This window comes from Girardinichthys multiradiatus, chromosome 2 (assembly GCF_021462225.1).
Source record: "Girardinichthys multiradiatus isolate DD_20200921_A chromosome 2, DD_fGirMul_XY1, whole genome shotgun sequence".
Taxonomy (NCBI): domain Eukaryota; kingdom Metazoa; phylum Chordata; class Actinopteri; order Cyprinodontiformes; family Goodeidae; genus Girardinichthys; species Girardinichthys multiradiatus.
Window position 1 is genome coordinate 18,060,999 of NC_061795.1, and position 17,593 is coordinate 18,078,591.

Below are 17,593 nucleotides of genomic sequence, written 5' to 3' on the forward strand. Positions count from 1 at the left end.
CACAAATGCCTTGGCCCATACAGCGGTATCAAACTGAAGGGTACAAGCTAGTGAACATTTTAGGGTGCGCTAATGCTACCAAATGCTAGCTTTCCATAGTGGTCATATACACAGTAAGCCCAGCGTACAACTATTTAACGGTTAAAGATATTAGTTATTAAAATATGTTGTGACTAGTGAAGCCGCCCCCTCCCCAAACAATGACCGACAGTCTTCTGGCAGTGCAATTTCAGCAGGCACGGTCGGAACCGCATCCTAAGTGCTATTTGACCTTTATGGATATAACAAGAGAAGCAAAATCTTGAATTGACAATGAATTAATTCCTGAATTTTCCCACTGTGGGACCACAAAAGGTATTTCTATTCTAAAAAAAAATACTTACCTGATAAATCAAATTGATGCAGTTATTGTTACATCACAAAGCCTGAAACTCCCTTTTAAGGTTTGTGATTTAGACATTTGCTACATTAAAAGCTGGTCTTCCTGCAAAGACTCGGCGTCTGCAAATGCTTTGGCTTGCTCAAAGGTCAGCTTCCACACACAAAGTATATTTATTCCAGCAGGCGAGTTATGACTCATGCTCATATAGTTCAAAACAGTTGACCACATTCAGTTGGCTATAGTAATGAGGAATGTGAAAGTTTTCATTGTAAGATACCATTATTATTTCATATCAGCCACATCAGGCAAGAAGTGTATGAACCAGAAAATTTTAATGATCCCATTTACACATTCTATTACTGTCTTCTTTTTTATGAATCATCTGAGAACCTGATATAAAACAGGAGATGCAGAATCTACTCAATTAAATAAGAACAGTAATGTTAAAATACCAGTCCATTAGAGAGACTGCATAAAACTGAATCGAGAAGCCTTTCACACCTACCATCTTATGTGGTGGGTCAACGCATACAATAGTCTCATTGTGTAAAAGCAACACAAAAAATTATAAGACCAAAGGCCAAGAACCAACAGATGGTCCTAATGAAATGTATTGCGATTGGAAATCGGGATTAAACCTCTTCATACTTTTAATAATCTCCCATGTGCACCTATGCAGATATGGAATATGAAAAATGCTCTAAAACCTGAGGCAAGTTCTTTAAAACATGTTGTTTACAGTGCAAGCTGGTGTTAATGTTCAGCCAAGCTTACCCATGAGTGAAACTATATTCAACTCTTTCTGTTTTCTTTTCAAGTGCAACTAGTGAGACCTGTATCAACATAAATATCCAAGGTTATAAGGGTAATATGTCACAATGAGGTGGCACAGTTGGAGGAGCACCATAAGCATTCAAGGTCATCTGTTAGCTTTCGTCCTATTCTCTAAGCCTGTGTTTTGGACTGTTAGGATGTGGACTAAAGAGACAAGAAAGATGTTACAGGCCTGCTTTGACTGCACAGATTGATGTTTTTGAGTGTGCAGACTGTTATGATTTGTGCGTGTTTTTGGGTTTTGTTGGTCTGTTTCACAGTTAAGGTTTTCAATCATGTTTCTGTTTATTATTTTCCTAGTCATGCTTTAGTTTTTGTCTTCTAGTTCATGTGTTGTCAAGTTAAGTTTTTGGATCTGGTTATGCTTTCGTTTCATGTTTTTCTAGTTATGTTTCTATGAGTTTGTATTCTTGAATTTGTTTTGCTCAGTCACGTTTGTTCTCTCCTGTCAATTAAGTTTATTCGGTTCACCTGCACCTAGTTAATCTGTATTGTTTCACCTGGTTCACACTCCATATATACACACCTGTTCTGTTTATTTCTTGTGGAAAACTTTTCTAATCATGCTCAAGTCTTGTTTACTGGATCATGCTCATGTCTAGTTTTTTTTGGATCATGCCAAGCCTGTCTTGCTTGCCCGTTTATTGTTTTGTTTCTGCCTCTTCTATGAGTGAGTTTTTTGTTAATTAAATCCTTTTGCACTTACCGTCATGCTGCCCGCTAGTCTGCATTCTGGGTTCCTCCGTTGCTCAAAGGCTAACACAGACAAAGACCTTTCCTTTCACAAATACAACAATAAACATGGTTCATTTCAAATCTGAGGAAGCTGTGTAAGACCAAAGGGGTTGTGGTAGTGTGGGCGGTCGTCCTCCCAGGGTTCTTGTGCTGTGGGGAGCCTTTGTGTGTCTGTGGCTCAGATCTTCTCCGTGTCTGTCTCGGGTTCTAGGGAGCAGGTTGATGGCTCCTCACACTCCCTGTTGCATATTTTTATAAAGAAACCTTATATACACAAGCACGCTCATACATCCACACACAGGTGTTTGGATTCAGGTGTTAACAGATACACAAATATCCTCTATATTGAGCTGCGGTTGCCACTATATACATCTTGCATTTTTCCCTTTCGTTTCCGTCTCCGTTTCCATTGAATTTGAAAAAATCCCAAAGCAATTTTTGATAAAGTTTTTTTTCTATATGTCAAGCAGAACATTATAGCGTTAGCTGTATTGCTCCACTTGTGTAAAATCTGTTGGACTTTTTGGCACTCAGACAACAACTCTGAGGGCTTCTCCGCCAGACAGGGCCAGGATTAAAAAAGGAAAAGAAATTGAAATAGTGAAATCAGAATACATTGCAACTCTAAATCCAATCAAAGATAATGACTTTCAGCTGAAATGGTCTCTAAAACAAATGTCTTCTTTTATCTTTATTTACTGTTTTTATATTAATGTTAAAGAGTTAAGTCTCAAATGAGACTCCGGGTCAGTTTGTCCCTTCGCCAATGCGTACCCCCATTTCACACCCACCCGCTGCCATTTCTTTCCCTCTTACTTCCACTTCATACCCATGAGCAAAACATTTCATACCCATGCACTTAAATTCATTTTATGTCAGTTTCTTCTCTTTGCAAGTTAGTAGTTTCATGAATTATTAAGAAAACTTTTGATTTCAATTAAACGTACTGTATACTATTTTCTAGACTGCACAGTTGCACAGTTGATAGCACTGTTGCCTTGCAGCAAGAAGATTCTGGGCTCAAATCCCAATCTGCGGTCTTTCTGCATTGAGTTTTCATGTTCTTCCCATGAGTGCATGGGTCCTCTCCGGGTACTCCAGCTTCCTCCCACAGTCCAAAAACATGACCTTAGCTGTGAGTGTACCCGAAGGACAAGTGATGATAGATGGATGATTTATTTTCTAAAAAACTTAATACACTATATTTTCCTTTGTTTTGGTTCTGCAGAGTAAAAAAAAATAACTTTTTGAACAGTAAATTTTATAAAATTACCTTTAAGCAGACACAAAACGCCCCTTTGGTGGGCATTACATGTTTAGTATGAAACACGTAATGGCAGATGGGTTCTCACCACCAAAACTACAAATGTAAGAAGTGACCGATGCCTAGCAATTGCACAGTACAGGGGAAAAGTGCTTCCTTGACAGCTTGCAGGTAATGTTATGACGCCAAGCAGTTCATATCCTTAAACAAACTCAAGTGCGATATGTTCTCCCGTTTACAGTCAGAAATCTTCAACATGAGTGAAAGTGATATTAAACATATTAACCTTCTTAAAGGTCCTTGTGCGTGTCAGCTGCCACTCTGCACCCTGATGTAACAGCTCCCCTCGCACCGGTCTGAGGAGGTTAGTGAATCCATTAGATGCCTTTGATCAACAAACAGCCTTGAAAGGGACAAGACACTCTCCTTCCCCTTAGCTAATTATTGGCAGTGAGCTACCAGGACAATGACAAAGCCTAGCTCACTACTACATACTGATCATCGGCTGTCATAGTTAACACACAGTTACGAGGTCATCGCATGGAATCACTGCTTTGTGCTGGGCTATAAATAATAATCTGCTGAAAATATGAAAACATACAGGATCATTTGTGTACAGCATGATGAGACTAGAGCTTTTAGTTGTTTAATGTGAGAAGTTAAAGGAATAAAATACATCAAACTATCAGGTTTTTATGTTTATAATTACACGTTTGAAACAGACTATTTAAATAAATATCATTATTTATCATTTGTAAAATATTTCTATCTACACATAAAGGTCTACACATATTCTGTGTAGACTTGCATGCATGCTCCAATTAAATCTGTGTGAAGTTTCTAAAGCTGTGAGGAATGTAACCGTGAAATTGAAGTACTTGCAGGAACTTCAATTACCAAAGGACACTGAGACTCTCTCTCTATTAAGCTGCTTTGGGATTTCTTAGAAAATAAAAATAGACCTTTATAAGCTCTCTGTATTGTTGAGAGGGTTTGAAAAGTTGTTCTGATTTCACCCTTGGAATAAAATGGCTAGATGGGAAATTTGTAACCCCCTTAAGAATGTGACCCTTACAGATCTCACTTTCAGCTTTTATCTTAAGGGTTGTCTGAACACATTCATATACCTTCTAACTGTAGTATGCTCTTTTGAAGTTTAACAATCACTGTGCAGGAGTAAAATGAAAGAGCTTGCTGAAAGAGACATTGTCTTTGTGTTTTTAGTGAATACAACTGAAGTAACCTCCTTGTTCCAAAAAGGAGACTCTCATGGAGAACATTACTAAAGTAAAGATTAAAGATGATGGTAAAAAGTTAAGGAAGAAATGAAAAGGTGCCATAGTTATATAAGGTCCGACAATTACAAACATTTTGGTGCTCCTGCTTTTTGTTCAGGATGCCTGTGTGATAATCTGAGAAGAAATTTGTAATCAACAGTAGCATCAATATCTCATAAACTCACATCAGTCAGTCACTATAATCACTGCTTGCTGCACACCTTCTTTAAAAGTCAAACTCTCATCCACAAACTGCACAAAGAAAGCAATTATGGAAGCAAATGTGTCCCAATATTCAAATTAAAATGTATTAATAAAATGCTTTTTCATTTACAAACTGAAGCTGCATTTTTTGACTCATAAATAAAATTAAAAATAAATCATCCAAACTGCATTTTCATTTTCTTCTCCAAGAATGCTCAATTTGTAAATTAATTACAAAGACAGATACTATCAGATTTTGTTGCCCTTCCAGGGCAGCTGCAGCTTCCCTTAGCAGCTCTGGTACAGATTTGGAAATGGTGATTTCCCATTGTCTCTGAACACAATCTTCGCGCTCGCTTTTCATCTCGGGAGCAATGCACACTGCTTCCTGGTGCATTATGGTACGGTCTAGGGCAGGAGAAGAACAGCCCTGTCCCAATACCCACACTACACCCTACGCCCCTCTATGAAGTGGGTACGTTGTACAAGTGCATGTAAGGGTTGAAGTGCGCAGGTTACAACCTGCAAAATTGGAGAATTGGGACAGTAGGGGTTACGTCATCGACTTGCACCTCTGCACCGTAACTGCAACATCAAAAAGGGCAGGAACCAGCACTGTTTTCACAGTCTTGCTGTTAAAAAAAACTATTTAAAACTGCAACAAGCAATTGTTTTGAGGAGAAGAAAGTGCAGGAAGCGAAGGAGGCTTATACACCAGACTCTCGCCACGCCAGTGTTTGTTTGAAAGGTAACTTCAGTGTTATGGCCTACTGACTGCCCAGACTCACTCTGAACCCAGTGGTATCTTACAATATTGAGCCTGGAAAACCAGTAATAAAAATTATTTGTCGGCTTGCTGTCTAAAGTTTACGCAGTTCTTATTATTCTGATTTGATGGCTGGTTACGTTGACGGTTGTGATTGGTTTTTGCTCAGAACGTCATCTGCAGCAGTGAATTGTGGGTAATATACTTCGGCGAAGTCCGCTTAGATGCGGGCTTCGCCGAAGGGCGGATGTGGGGCACAAAGGGGGTGGGGCTAAGGACAACTCTGGAGAAATGGGACACACTACGCACTCGAACCCATCAACGGGAACGCGCAATTCAGGGACACAAGGGTGGAAGTGCAGGTATTGGGACAGGGCCGAAATTTATGTTTATATATAATATATATAAATATATATATATATATATATTATAATATTATGTTATATGTTTCTCTCACTCGCTTGAACGCACGTTTTGAAAATTGCGATTGTTTTTTTACACTGGTGAACTCTTACGGCTGGCCGCGTACACGGCCAGTCAGTGAACGTCTGTTTGTTCACGTCACGTACAGTCCCAACTCGGCCTCGCTTAGCCTTACTAAGAGGTACCAAAAAAGTAAGTACCGGTACTGAAATAACATTAATGGAAATGCTCGCGAAGCATTTGACTTCGCAGTTCCTTGCGGCGCAGGAGAGTGACGTCAGTGGCAACACTTCGGCCCTGTCCCAATACCCGCACTTCCACCCTTGTGTCTCTGAATTGCGCGTTCCCGTTGATGAGTTCGAGTGCGTAGTGTGTCCCAATTCTCCAGAATCTTCCTTAGCCCCACCCCCTTTGTGCCCCACATCCGCCCTTCGGCGAAGCCCGCATCTAAGCGGACTTCGCCGAAGTATATTACCCACAATTCACTGCTGCAGATGACGTTCTGAGCAAAAACCAATCACAACCGTCAACGTAACCAGCCATCAAATCAGAATAATAAGAACTGCATAAACTTTAGACAGCAAGCCGACAAATATTTTTTGTTACTGGTTTTCCAGGCTCAACATTGTAAGATACCACTGGGTTCAGAGTGAGTCTGGGCAGTCAGTAGGCCATAACACTGAAGTTACCTTTCAAACAAACACTGGCGCGGCGAGAGTTTGGTGTATAAGCCTCCTTCGCTTCCTGCACTTTCTTCTCCTCAAAACAATTGCTTATTGCAGTTTTAAATAGTTTTTTTTTAGCAGCAAGACTGTGAAAACAGCGCTGGTTCCTGCCCTTTTTGATGTTTCAGTTACGGTGCAGAGGTGCAAGTCGATGACGTAACCCCTACTGTCCCAATTCTCCAATTTTGTACGCTTGTAACCTGCGCACTTCAACCCCTACATGCACTTGTACAAAGTAAACACTTCATAGAGGGGCGTAGGGTGTAGTGTGGGTATTGGGACAGTGGAAATGCAACACACAATTTGCAGAGCCGTGCGAGCCGTGCGGAGCTGTTCCGAGCTAGCCAAATCGAGTCAGTGGAAAAGGGGCAAAATTGATTTATGGAACACTTTGTGCGCGCGGGCATGAAAACGAAAAAGCATTTTGCTCTTAGTTTGCTCTTTCGTTGTGTTACACAATGAACAGTCTTGAAGAAGAAAATGAAATTGCAGTTTGACAGATCTATTAGCAATTTAATTTATGAGTCAAAAAATGTAACTATCACCTTAAAATGAAAAAGCATTTCGGTTAATATATTTTTATTTTGAAATTTGACATTTCAAATGAATTTTGGTCACTATTTGCTGAGACATCTTTTGAAAATGAAATGCTAAATTTTATTTTATTTATAAGTTTAATTAATTTACAAATTAGGCAGTCTTGGAAAAGAAAATGAAAATGCAGTTTGAATGATTTATTTTGAATTTTTAATGTCAAAAAATGCAGCTTTGCCAACATGTAAGGAATGCAACATTTGTAGCTCATGTCTAGTGTTGGTCTGTGTGTGGTGGTTCTTGATGCACTGACTCCAGCCTCAGCCCACTCCTTGTGAATGGATTTTGCTCGGCAATCCTCTCAAGGCTGCAGTTATCCCTGTTGTTGGTGCATCTTTTCCTACCACACTTCTTCCATCCACTCAATTTTCTGTTAATATGCTTGCATACAAATCTCTGTTAACAACCATCTCCTACAGCAATGAACTTTTGTGGCTAATCCTCCTTGTGAAGGGTGTAGATGACTGTATTCTGGACATCTTTCAAGTCAGCCATGCTAGTGTAGCCTATGACCCAGGGTGAGAGAACGTTTAAAGGCTCAGGAAACCTTTGCAAGCGTTTTGAGTTACTTAAATGATTAGGGTTTGACCCCATGAGTTTCCAATAATGAACCTTTTCACTGTATTCTACTTTTCTGAGACACTGAATTGCATTCCTCAATCCACAGTAAACAGGACAGTTTCACACCCATCATAGTCTTACCAAGAAAATTAGCCCCCCCGCCCCCCCTTCTAATGGTCACAAAGCATGTAGATCTAAACATGCAAAACCTTTGGTGTATATTGAATTGATTTTTTTTTTCACTAAATTACAGTATGTATTTCCTTTTCATTTCTGTTTATTTTTGGCAAAGTTCATTATATGAATTAATATAATGTGATTAGAGTTTATTCAGCAGAGGAGTTGCTAAGTGATGATGAATTAACGCTTACAACCATCAGTAGATGGACCTGTACTTTACCAACATGTAAGTATCAAAATATGTTGTTTAACCAACTCATTAAACCAAGAAAATAATAAGTGTTTCAATGCCTTGGTTACTGGTAAAAATATGTCCTTTTTAAATATATTTAGAAAACGTTATTATTTCCAAAACAAGGAAGATAACAACAAATAGCCTCTTGTTTTTTCAATGTCATGACTACAACAGAAGATATGTAGCTTTATATATTACACTGAGTGTTGTACAAAACTATCATGATCCAACACCTTGCTATGTAAACCTATCTGCTCTATACATTCAGTGCTGGAGTATATCAAAAACCATTTTTGATACACCTGAAGATTTCCACCAACTGAAGAGGAAGTGTAGTGGCAATGGCCTTTTTTGACAATTGTGAAGAAAGTAGATGGAATACATAGGCTGTTCAATTCTGTGGACTTCATTGTTCTTCATCAAAGTTATATGGAAGAACTTGATAAAATATTGTGTTTTATGAAGTGAACCCGAAATTTGGTTAGTTTGGCTGCTGTCAGTTGAATTTTTGAGGTCTGAATTGCATTTCTCAATCCACAGTAAACAGTACATTTAATCAGTTTCCAACCACACCCATCATAGTCTTAACAAGAAAATTAGCCCCACCCCCCCAGTAATGGTCACAAAGCATGTAGATCTAAACATGCAAAAACCTTTGGTGTATCTTGAATTGATTTTTTTTTTCACTAAATTACAGTATGTATTTCCCTTTCATTTCTGTTTATTTTTGGCAAAGTTCATTATAGGAATTATTATAATGTGATTAGAGTTTATTCAGCAGAGGAGTTGCTAAGTGATGATGAATTAACGCTTACAACCATCAGTTAACATGATAGGGAGTGAATGGCATACTGCTCCGCTTAGCTCATGAAATCAGCTTTGCGCAGTGGCAGTATCGTAGCCTATGAGGTTTATCCGAGGTGCGATTTTTGCTAGTTGAAAACTTTACCCAATACCCCGCCTTGACGACTTGAAATACAGTCTGCAATGGCAATTTTTGGCCGTCTCTCAGGAGGCTGATTAGTCTGTGAAAAGAAAGAGGTGATAATGTACAGAACCACACTGTGACTGTATAACCAGAATTGCCTTTACTGTCTGCATACGTATAGGTCAGAAAATTTTATTTATTGGTTGTACGTTACTTGGCTTCTTGCGTTCCTGATTGAAGGTTAATGACATAGTGATTTGTACAGTAATTCCCAACAGCGTCTCAAATCATCCAAATGTATGTCGATTAACATCAAGATTGATATCATAAAAGGTAAGATCTTATCACTGTTAGAACCTTAACACCTTTTGGGTTGGTAAATGCCTGAGTACAGGTACATCTACATAAAAATTTGAATATTGTGTAAAAGTGCAATATTTTTGCTCAGCTGTTTCAGAAAGTGAAATGGTTATTTATTAGAGATTCATTCCACATAGAGTAAAATAATTCAAGATTTTATTTCTTGTAATTTTAATGATTATGGCTTACAGGTTAAGAAAACCCAAAATGTAGTGTCTCAGAAAATTTGAATATCATATTAGAAAGATCAAAATGTGAAGCTTCTGAAAAGTATGCCCATTTCTATGCACTCAGTACTTGGTTGGGCCTCCTCTCGCATTAATTACTGCATCAATGCGTCATGGCATAGTGGTGATCGGCCTGTGGCACAGCGTAGGTGTGATGGAAGACCAGATTGCTTTGAAAGCAGCCTTGTTGGGTCTGGCGTCTCTCATCTTCTTCTTGACAACAGCCCATAGATCTTCTAGGGGTGTCAGGTCAGGGGAGTTTGCTAGCCAATCAAGAACAGCAACGCCATGGTCATTGCACCAGCTTTTAGTACCTTTGGCAGTTTAGGCAGGTGCCAAGTCCTGCTGGAAAATAAAATCAAACCTATCGTGATCCAACACCATGCTATGTAAACCTATCTGCTCTATACATTCATTGCTGAGGTACAGTACAGACCAAAAGTTTGGACACAACTTCTCATTCAAAAAGTTGTCTTTATTTTCATGACTACTCTATATGGAGTGAATCTCCACATAATTTTGATGCCTTCACACTGAATGCATCAAAACCATGAATTAACACATGTGGAATTATATACTGAACAAAAAAGTGTGAAACAACTGAAAATATGTCTTATATTCTAGGTTCTTCAAAGTAGCCACCTTTTGCTTTGATTACTGCTCCACACACTCTTGGCATTCTGTTGATGAGCTTCAAGAGGTAGTCACCTGAAATGGTTTTCACTTCACAGGTGTGCCCTGTCAGGTTTAATAAGTGGGATTTCAAAACTTATAAATGGGGTTGGGACCATCAGTTGTGTTGTGTTGTATCAGTACACAGCTGATAGTCCTACTGAATAGACTGTTAGAATTTGTATTATGGCAAGAAAAAATCAGCTAAGTGAAGAAAAACGAGTGGCCATTATTACTTTAAGAAATCAAGGTTAGTCAGTCCGAACAATTGGGAAAACTTTGAAAGTGTCCCCAAGTGCAGCCGCAAAAACCATCAGGCGCTACAAAAAAACTGGCTCACATGAGGACCGCCCCAGGAAAGGAAGACCAAGAGTCACCTCTGTTGCGGATGATAAGTTCATCTGAGTCACTGCCTCCGAAATCGCAGGTTAACAGCAGCTCTGATTAGAGAACAGGTCAATGCCACATAGAGTTCTAGCAGCAGACACATCTCTAGAACAACTGTTAAGAGGAGACTGTGTGAATCAGGTCTTCATGGTAAAATAGCTGCTAGGAAACCACTGCTGAGGACAGGCAACAAGCAGAAAAGTGTTGTAGAAAAAAAACAACAGCTGAATTTTTACTCTAGGTTTATTTTTGTTATTAACCTACAAAAAAAAAATACTAATAAAAACATACTAATACTCTTTGCTCCCTCAATATGTATTGAAATCATGAAGTCCAAGGAACACAGCAGACATGTCAGAAAGAAAGTTGTAAAGTGTAAAGCTGGGTTACCCTCAGCTTTGAACGTCTCACAGAGTCATATGAAAAAGAAACGAGTATAGCATAACTGCAAACATTTCAAGACACGACCATCTTCTAAACCTGACAGGCTGGGTAAGGAGAGTATCAGAGAAGCCGCAAAGAAATAAACAATATACCTGGAGGACCTGCTGAGAACCACAGCTCAGGGGAGTCTGTTGACAGGACGACTATTAGCAGTATAATCCAAAACTGTGCTTAGTGGAAGAGCGGCAGGAAGAAAGCCATTGTTGAAAGACACCCATAAAACGCCTTGATTATTGTTCACCATGACCAATGTAGAGGACACATTGGAAGAAGGTGCTCTGTGGACCAATATTTATCTTTAGGTCTTATGTGCACAGTAATGCACAACACTCTAAACACACAGTTCCCACCCTGAAACCTTGTGGAGGTAGCATAATCCTCTGGGAATGCTTTTCTTCAGCAGGGACAGTCCTGGACGAAAACATTTAACCTTAAAGCAGGAAAACAACCCTAAACATTCAGCCAGAGCTACAGTGGAATGCTGCAAAATAATATTGCAATGATTGAAAGCCGAGGTAGAAAACATCGATTCTCCACCATTTCATCATAGAAATTTATTTGGTTTCCTTCTTGTGCACGTCTCAAAGGTCTGTCCCTCGGACATTATCACTTTGCATGTAAATCCTATTTAACCTATTTTGAATCTGGGGTGAGGTCATAAGCAACCATTAAATGGCAGCAAAACAGGGAAGCTGGTCCATAAGTCAAATTCATCAGCAGCCGCAGCATGAAATAGCTGTCTGCTTGAACTGACAGGAAAGGGTTCAGAATGAGCACAAAACAGAGGAACCTGAACATCTGAAATAAGGTCATGCCCATGTGTTATTTTTCTCCCTTTAGTCAAAGTTTAACCAGCCAAAATAGAGCTGCCCCTATCCGAATTTCCTCCATTTCTGAATTTTAGTCACTGTTAAAAGACAGATGGATATTGCAGGATTCATTTGGATTCACAATGTAGTGCAGAACTGAGCTTGAGTTCAGAACACTAGAGAACATGTTGTCCAGAAAGATTAATATTTAATATGACTCAGTGTCTGAAGGTCTGTTTTGGAAAGAAATAAACACCTTGTCAAATCCTGCTCATAAAAAAAGAGTGAGGAAAAACATAAATCTACTAGACATTTGTTGATAATACATATCGCTGCAAGCACTTTTACTCTGCCACTAATAACAATTTGCAACTTTTAAGTGCTACGTTTTTGCCAGAGATGTTACTTTAATAAGCTAAATGCAGCGACTGCTTTCATGGCTGGGTGATCTTGCCAAGGACCCAAAATGCATAAATAAATGGCTGGGTACCTATTAAGTCCCCTGTTCCTTCCACCATCTAAGGACAACGTGCGATGTCCCCCTGCTAGATAATCACTTGTCCTAACTTGGATGTTTTTCTTAACCTGGACTGTGTCTGATGGACCAATCAGAAGGCAATAACTAATAGGTTGCTGATTAAAGGAGTCAGCTGAAAATTACTTCATTATTAGATTGGCTCAAAATGTGTGGAAAATTAAAATAAATTACTGAATTATTTTATTTGCTGCCCTTCACACAGGGAGAAACAAGCAACATCTTCTATTTATTTTTAGACTAATTGTGTCTAAGATATGAATCAGTGAAGATTTTATTTTTATTTCCATTCATCTTGTGCGATCACACCTTCTAACCAAAGACAGCAATGAAGACCCAGATCTTGTAACATAAATTGTGTTACACAAAGCATTTTCAATATAGCCCCAGTATGGTTTGCCTGTCAGAGACCTATATGGATAGCAGATATCAGAGAGATATGTATAAGACATTATTACCCATTCTGCTCATGATCATTTGCTCCTCCAGCATGCTTTTACTGTTTTGATCACTCTGGATCTATTCCCTCTTGTGCTGGATGAAATAGTGGGCTCTTTGAAAGCCCACTCTGGTACAACTGGGGGTTATTTTCCCTCTCCCCCTGATAGAAGTTGTTGATGAAATCAAACCTAATGTTCACCCTATCAATATTACCCTATTGGACTGTTCTGATTTATTCAAAAGCATGAGAAAACAAATTGATCAAATGAAAAATAATTTACACTGAAGGAACTACTCTTTTTCTTTTAATTTTTGGCCTGAACGCTCTTTTCTCTCAAACAAAGATGACAACAAACCCTCTTAGAAACAAATGTGTCCTCTTAAAAAGATCTGATTATGTTTAGAACATAATTTAGAACAGTGCTACAACAAGTATGAGTAGTGTCATTTATAATTTAGTGTATCCAGTATCTCAATCTCTCAAACTGAATCATTTAGGGCCATTAACAAACTGTTCAGATGGTTTAAAATACATTTAACAGAAATACATTTTCTGTAAGGCTCTGAGTATTTTATCTGATTGCCGTTTAGATAATCTCATGTTTATGACCTTAAAAAATCTACAACCCATGGAAAGACATTGTGGGGCTGTTTTGAAAAAGACAGGTGGCACCATGTTTTTAGGTGTGAGTGAGGCAAAAACAGAAGAGCTGCTTTTTTTTGTTAACCATGTCCTGTCTGGGACAGTAGCACACACCAAAGCACCCAGCCCTTGGACACCGAGAACCACAAGTACACCAGCAGGCAGAGACAACGACCACCGGCAGGTCCTGTGGCGGAGAGGAAAGAGGCCCCAGATTTGATGGGCGGCCTAAACTGATCCAGGAGAGAGAGCAGTCCGACACCCAACCAAACACAAATACCGGCACACACAGTCACGATCATACATTCCCACCCTCATGCGTACACATAAAAACACTCACAGCCACCCACCCAACGTAAAGACAAACAATAATGGACATCCTACACTCACTTACACACCCCATACATACTCTATACTCCCAAGTCCAGGTGCCAATACCCCATAGGGGCAACCAGCTCCCAGACCCAGGAGGTGGTCCCCTTCCCTCCGGGGGTGGAGACAGGCAGACCGCCCCAGCACCTGAACCTGGGTTGGGTTAGCCTGGGCTGGTGCGTGAACCTGAGCGACCCCAGCCCGGACACAGAAGGTTCCTATACTGGTTAATATTAACAAGGTTTTTATTTTTCCAATTCAGGAGGATAGTTTTCTTAGCGATACATAAGGCAGTGAAAACCATGTGAACTGAATTTGTGTCTGTAGTGACATCATCTAAGTTGCCCAACAAGCAAACTGAGGGGGAAGGTGAAATATTACACCTCAGACACTTTAATAACTCTTCACATATCAGGCACCAGAACCTCTGAACAGGTGTACATAACCATAGTACGTGGATGTAATTGTCGGCTATATTGCCTATGCACTGTAAGCAAGTATTAGACGTTGCAAACCCCATCCTGAACATCCGTTGAGCTGTATAGTATACTCTATGAAGGACTTTATATTGTATTAATTGTAAACTAGTGTCACTAGTCATTTTAAAAGTTCTGGAACATATCAGAGACCAGAATGTTTGGTTAAGGTTAACTGATAAGTCCACCTCCCATTTTGTAATAGGAAGGGAAATTGATTAATCTATATAAGGCAGTATCCTGTATATTTTAGACAATAATTTGGGGGGGTTGATGGTATTTGTAACCCAACGTTTTAGGTCTAAATTTATTTTTTATTATAGATTTAATTTGTTGATATTCTGAAAATGTATTCTTGTCCATCCCGTATTGTATAATTAATCTTTTAAATTGGATTAACTGAATTCCTTCAAATATATGTTCCAGGTATTCAATTCCTTTACTCCTCCAATCTGAAAAGTGTATCATATTATTTTTTGTAGGATGTCAGGGTTGTTCCAGATGGGTGTATGTCTGCATGGGATTAGTGAAGACCCTGTCATTTTTAGATATTCCCACCATCCTGTCAGAGAGGTGCTGATATTGAGGCTTTTAAAGCATACATGTCGTTTTATATTTGAGCTAATAAATGGTAGATCTGAAATCTTAATATAATTACATAATGTTTGTTCTACGTCTAGCCAAGGTTCATCTAGAGGACTGTGTTTAAACCATTTTGAGATGTATTGTAACTTGTTGGCTAAGAAGTAATGATTAAAGTTAGATCTAGTCCTCCTTTATCTTTGGTCTTTTGTAGTGCTTTTAAGCTAATACACGGTGGTTTATCTTTCCAAAGAAATTTAGTAATGGAGGAGTCCAGAGATCTAAACCAGTCAGATGATGGTTTATCATTGAGAATAAGTAATTTGATTTTTGGCAAGACCATCATTTTTATTAAAGCAACCCTGTCCATGAGTGATATGGGTAGAGATTTCCAACTAGCGAGATCATCTTCCACTTTTTTTAAAAGCGGGATGTGGCTTAGTTTTGTTAAATCTGCCAATCTAGGAGAAACATTAATACCCAAATATGTAATATTACCTGACTGTAGCTGTGTATTAAGGGAATTGTGGAAAGAACAATTAATGGAAAGAACTGTCGATTTTAACCAAATTATAGGATAATCTGAAATTCTTGAGAAAGAATTTACCAATCCAGTTACCTGAGAGACAGAGGTTTGCAAATGCTGGAGAAAAAGTCATACATCATCTGCATAAAGACTGATTTTATGTTCGATATTCATGCACTTTATGCCTTTAAAATCTTTAGTTTGCCTGATTGCTGCCACTAGTGGTTCAATAACAATAGCAAACAATAAGCAGAAGAGCTACTTTTTTGACTAGTCAATGTTTTCTGCAACTTTATTAGTGATTTTGGTTCTTTGAAAGCTCATCAGCCTTTGCAGGAAAAAAAACTAGTTATTTTGACATCCCCTTTACACTTGACAAATACACACTGTTGTCAAAGTCCATTTCTTGCACTTATTGCAATAATATAATAAAGTTTATCATTCATAATCTAGTTTTGTTTGGAATAGAATATTGAAAACATTTGATTTTTAAACCTTAAGAGGTTATCTAAAAACCTTATCCATGAGTCAAAATATATCTAGTTCCCAAAAACTGCTTTAAATATTTTAGTCTTTCAATACTACTTCAGGGTTCAGGGTTCTACAAGTGTGTATGCAAGTGTGTTTTCAGAAAATTAATTTCCATAAAGGTGTATTTCCATAAAATACATACACAAACTTGTTTGGACACACCATTGTTCAGTATCGATAATGCCAGACATTTACTTCAGTAGCAATGTGTTCTTGCAGAAAACAAACCACTAAAATAAAACAGAAATTTTGCTTTATGCTTTGAATAGTGAAAAAATAGTGGAAAAAGCTAAAACAATAAAAATTGATAGCCAGTAGTCCAAAATGAAGTCTTAACGTAAAGAAAGGCATCAGCTTATTTTAAGGTAAGCGTTGGATAAAAAAAGCATTTTCAGTGGTTTTCGTTTCATAGGCTAACATCATGTTGTCTATGTGGTCATATCATTTTATGAATTTGATCCAAAAAGGTCACTAGAACAGATTATTATTATTATTTTGCATCTTTGATGTACACTGCCAGTTCACGTGAAGGAATTTAGGCTAAGACGTTTTCTTCATCAAGGTCACTTCATTATTTTGCATTTTAACAACAGTGATACATCATATTTGCTGTTTCTTTGTTCTAGTTTATTTGTTTGGTGAGGTTTTTCATTGCCTTATTCACTCAGTGGTCTCTTTGCTTGAAGACTCTACATTTTGTCTGCTTTGATAAACTAACTTAATGCAAGTTATTCCACTCTTTAAAAACAACTGCTATGAAAAGAGCTGGAATTTTAGAATTGAAAAAGTGTGTGTTTTTCTCAAGGCATACCATGAACACTTCATTTGAAGCTCAGGAATCTGTCACCTAGTGGACATAGTGTATATGTCTTCTTTGAAGCAAGGCAAGCTCAATCGCAGGTGAGGTTTGGAGCTTTAGCATTTCCTCTGATCTGCAGCAATCATAATGTAAAATCATTGTAATATTTTCCATTAGCCTCTGCAGTACCAGTAAGACTTATCTAATAGAAATATAAAATTTCCATTATTTTCTCATCATTTGCAACTATTTTTCCATTAGCCTCTGCTGAATTAATCGTATGTATATATGTAAAGGCTGAAGTGTCAAAATTATGATACCATCCCAGCTAAACTCTTATAAGCATGTACGGACATTAATTGCAGTATCCCCCCCTCCACTCAGATTTTACTTCAACCAATAATGATTATTTTGTTCTTAAATATTCTCTCAAATATAATACTAATATCACAAGCACTCTTCAGAATTTGGCTTTGCTGGAGGTCATCCAAGTGGCAGCATTAGCAGACTCTTTATCCCTGTGTTTACTTTGGTTCCGGCAAATATGAGGGAGGCAACATTCAGCGCACTCTACGCCTCATCAAATGCTGAATACATTTTCACCATTGATCACATTCCAGTAGTATAATTACCTCTGTCAAACACAAGTAGTGTAGCAGTTTCTTAGCAACAGCTATAAGA

General features: G+C 38.4%; 1 non-coding gene across 1 annotated transcript; it reads left to right on the forward strand.

The window, feature by feature from the left end:
• Positions 1-9,055: 9,055 nt before the first annotated feature.
• LOC124861668 lies at positions 9,056-9,196 on the forward strand. The gene has a single exon (XR_007036709.1). It is a non-coding gene; the product is annotated as a U4 spliceosomal RNA (small nuclear RNA).
• The last annotated feature ends 8,397 nt before the right edge of the window (positions 9,197-17,593 follow it).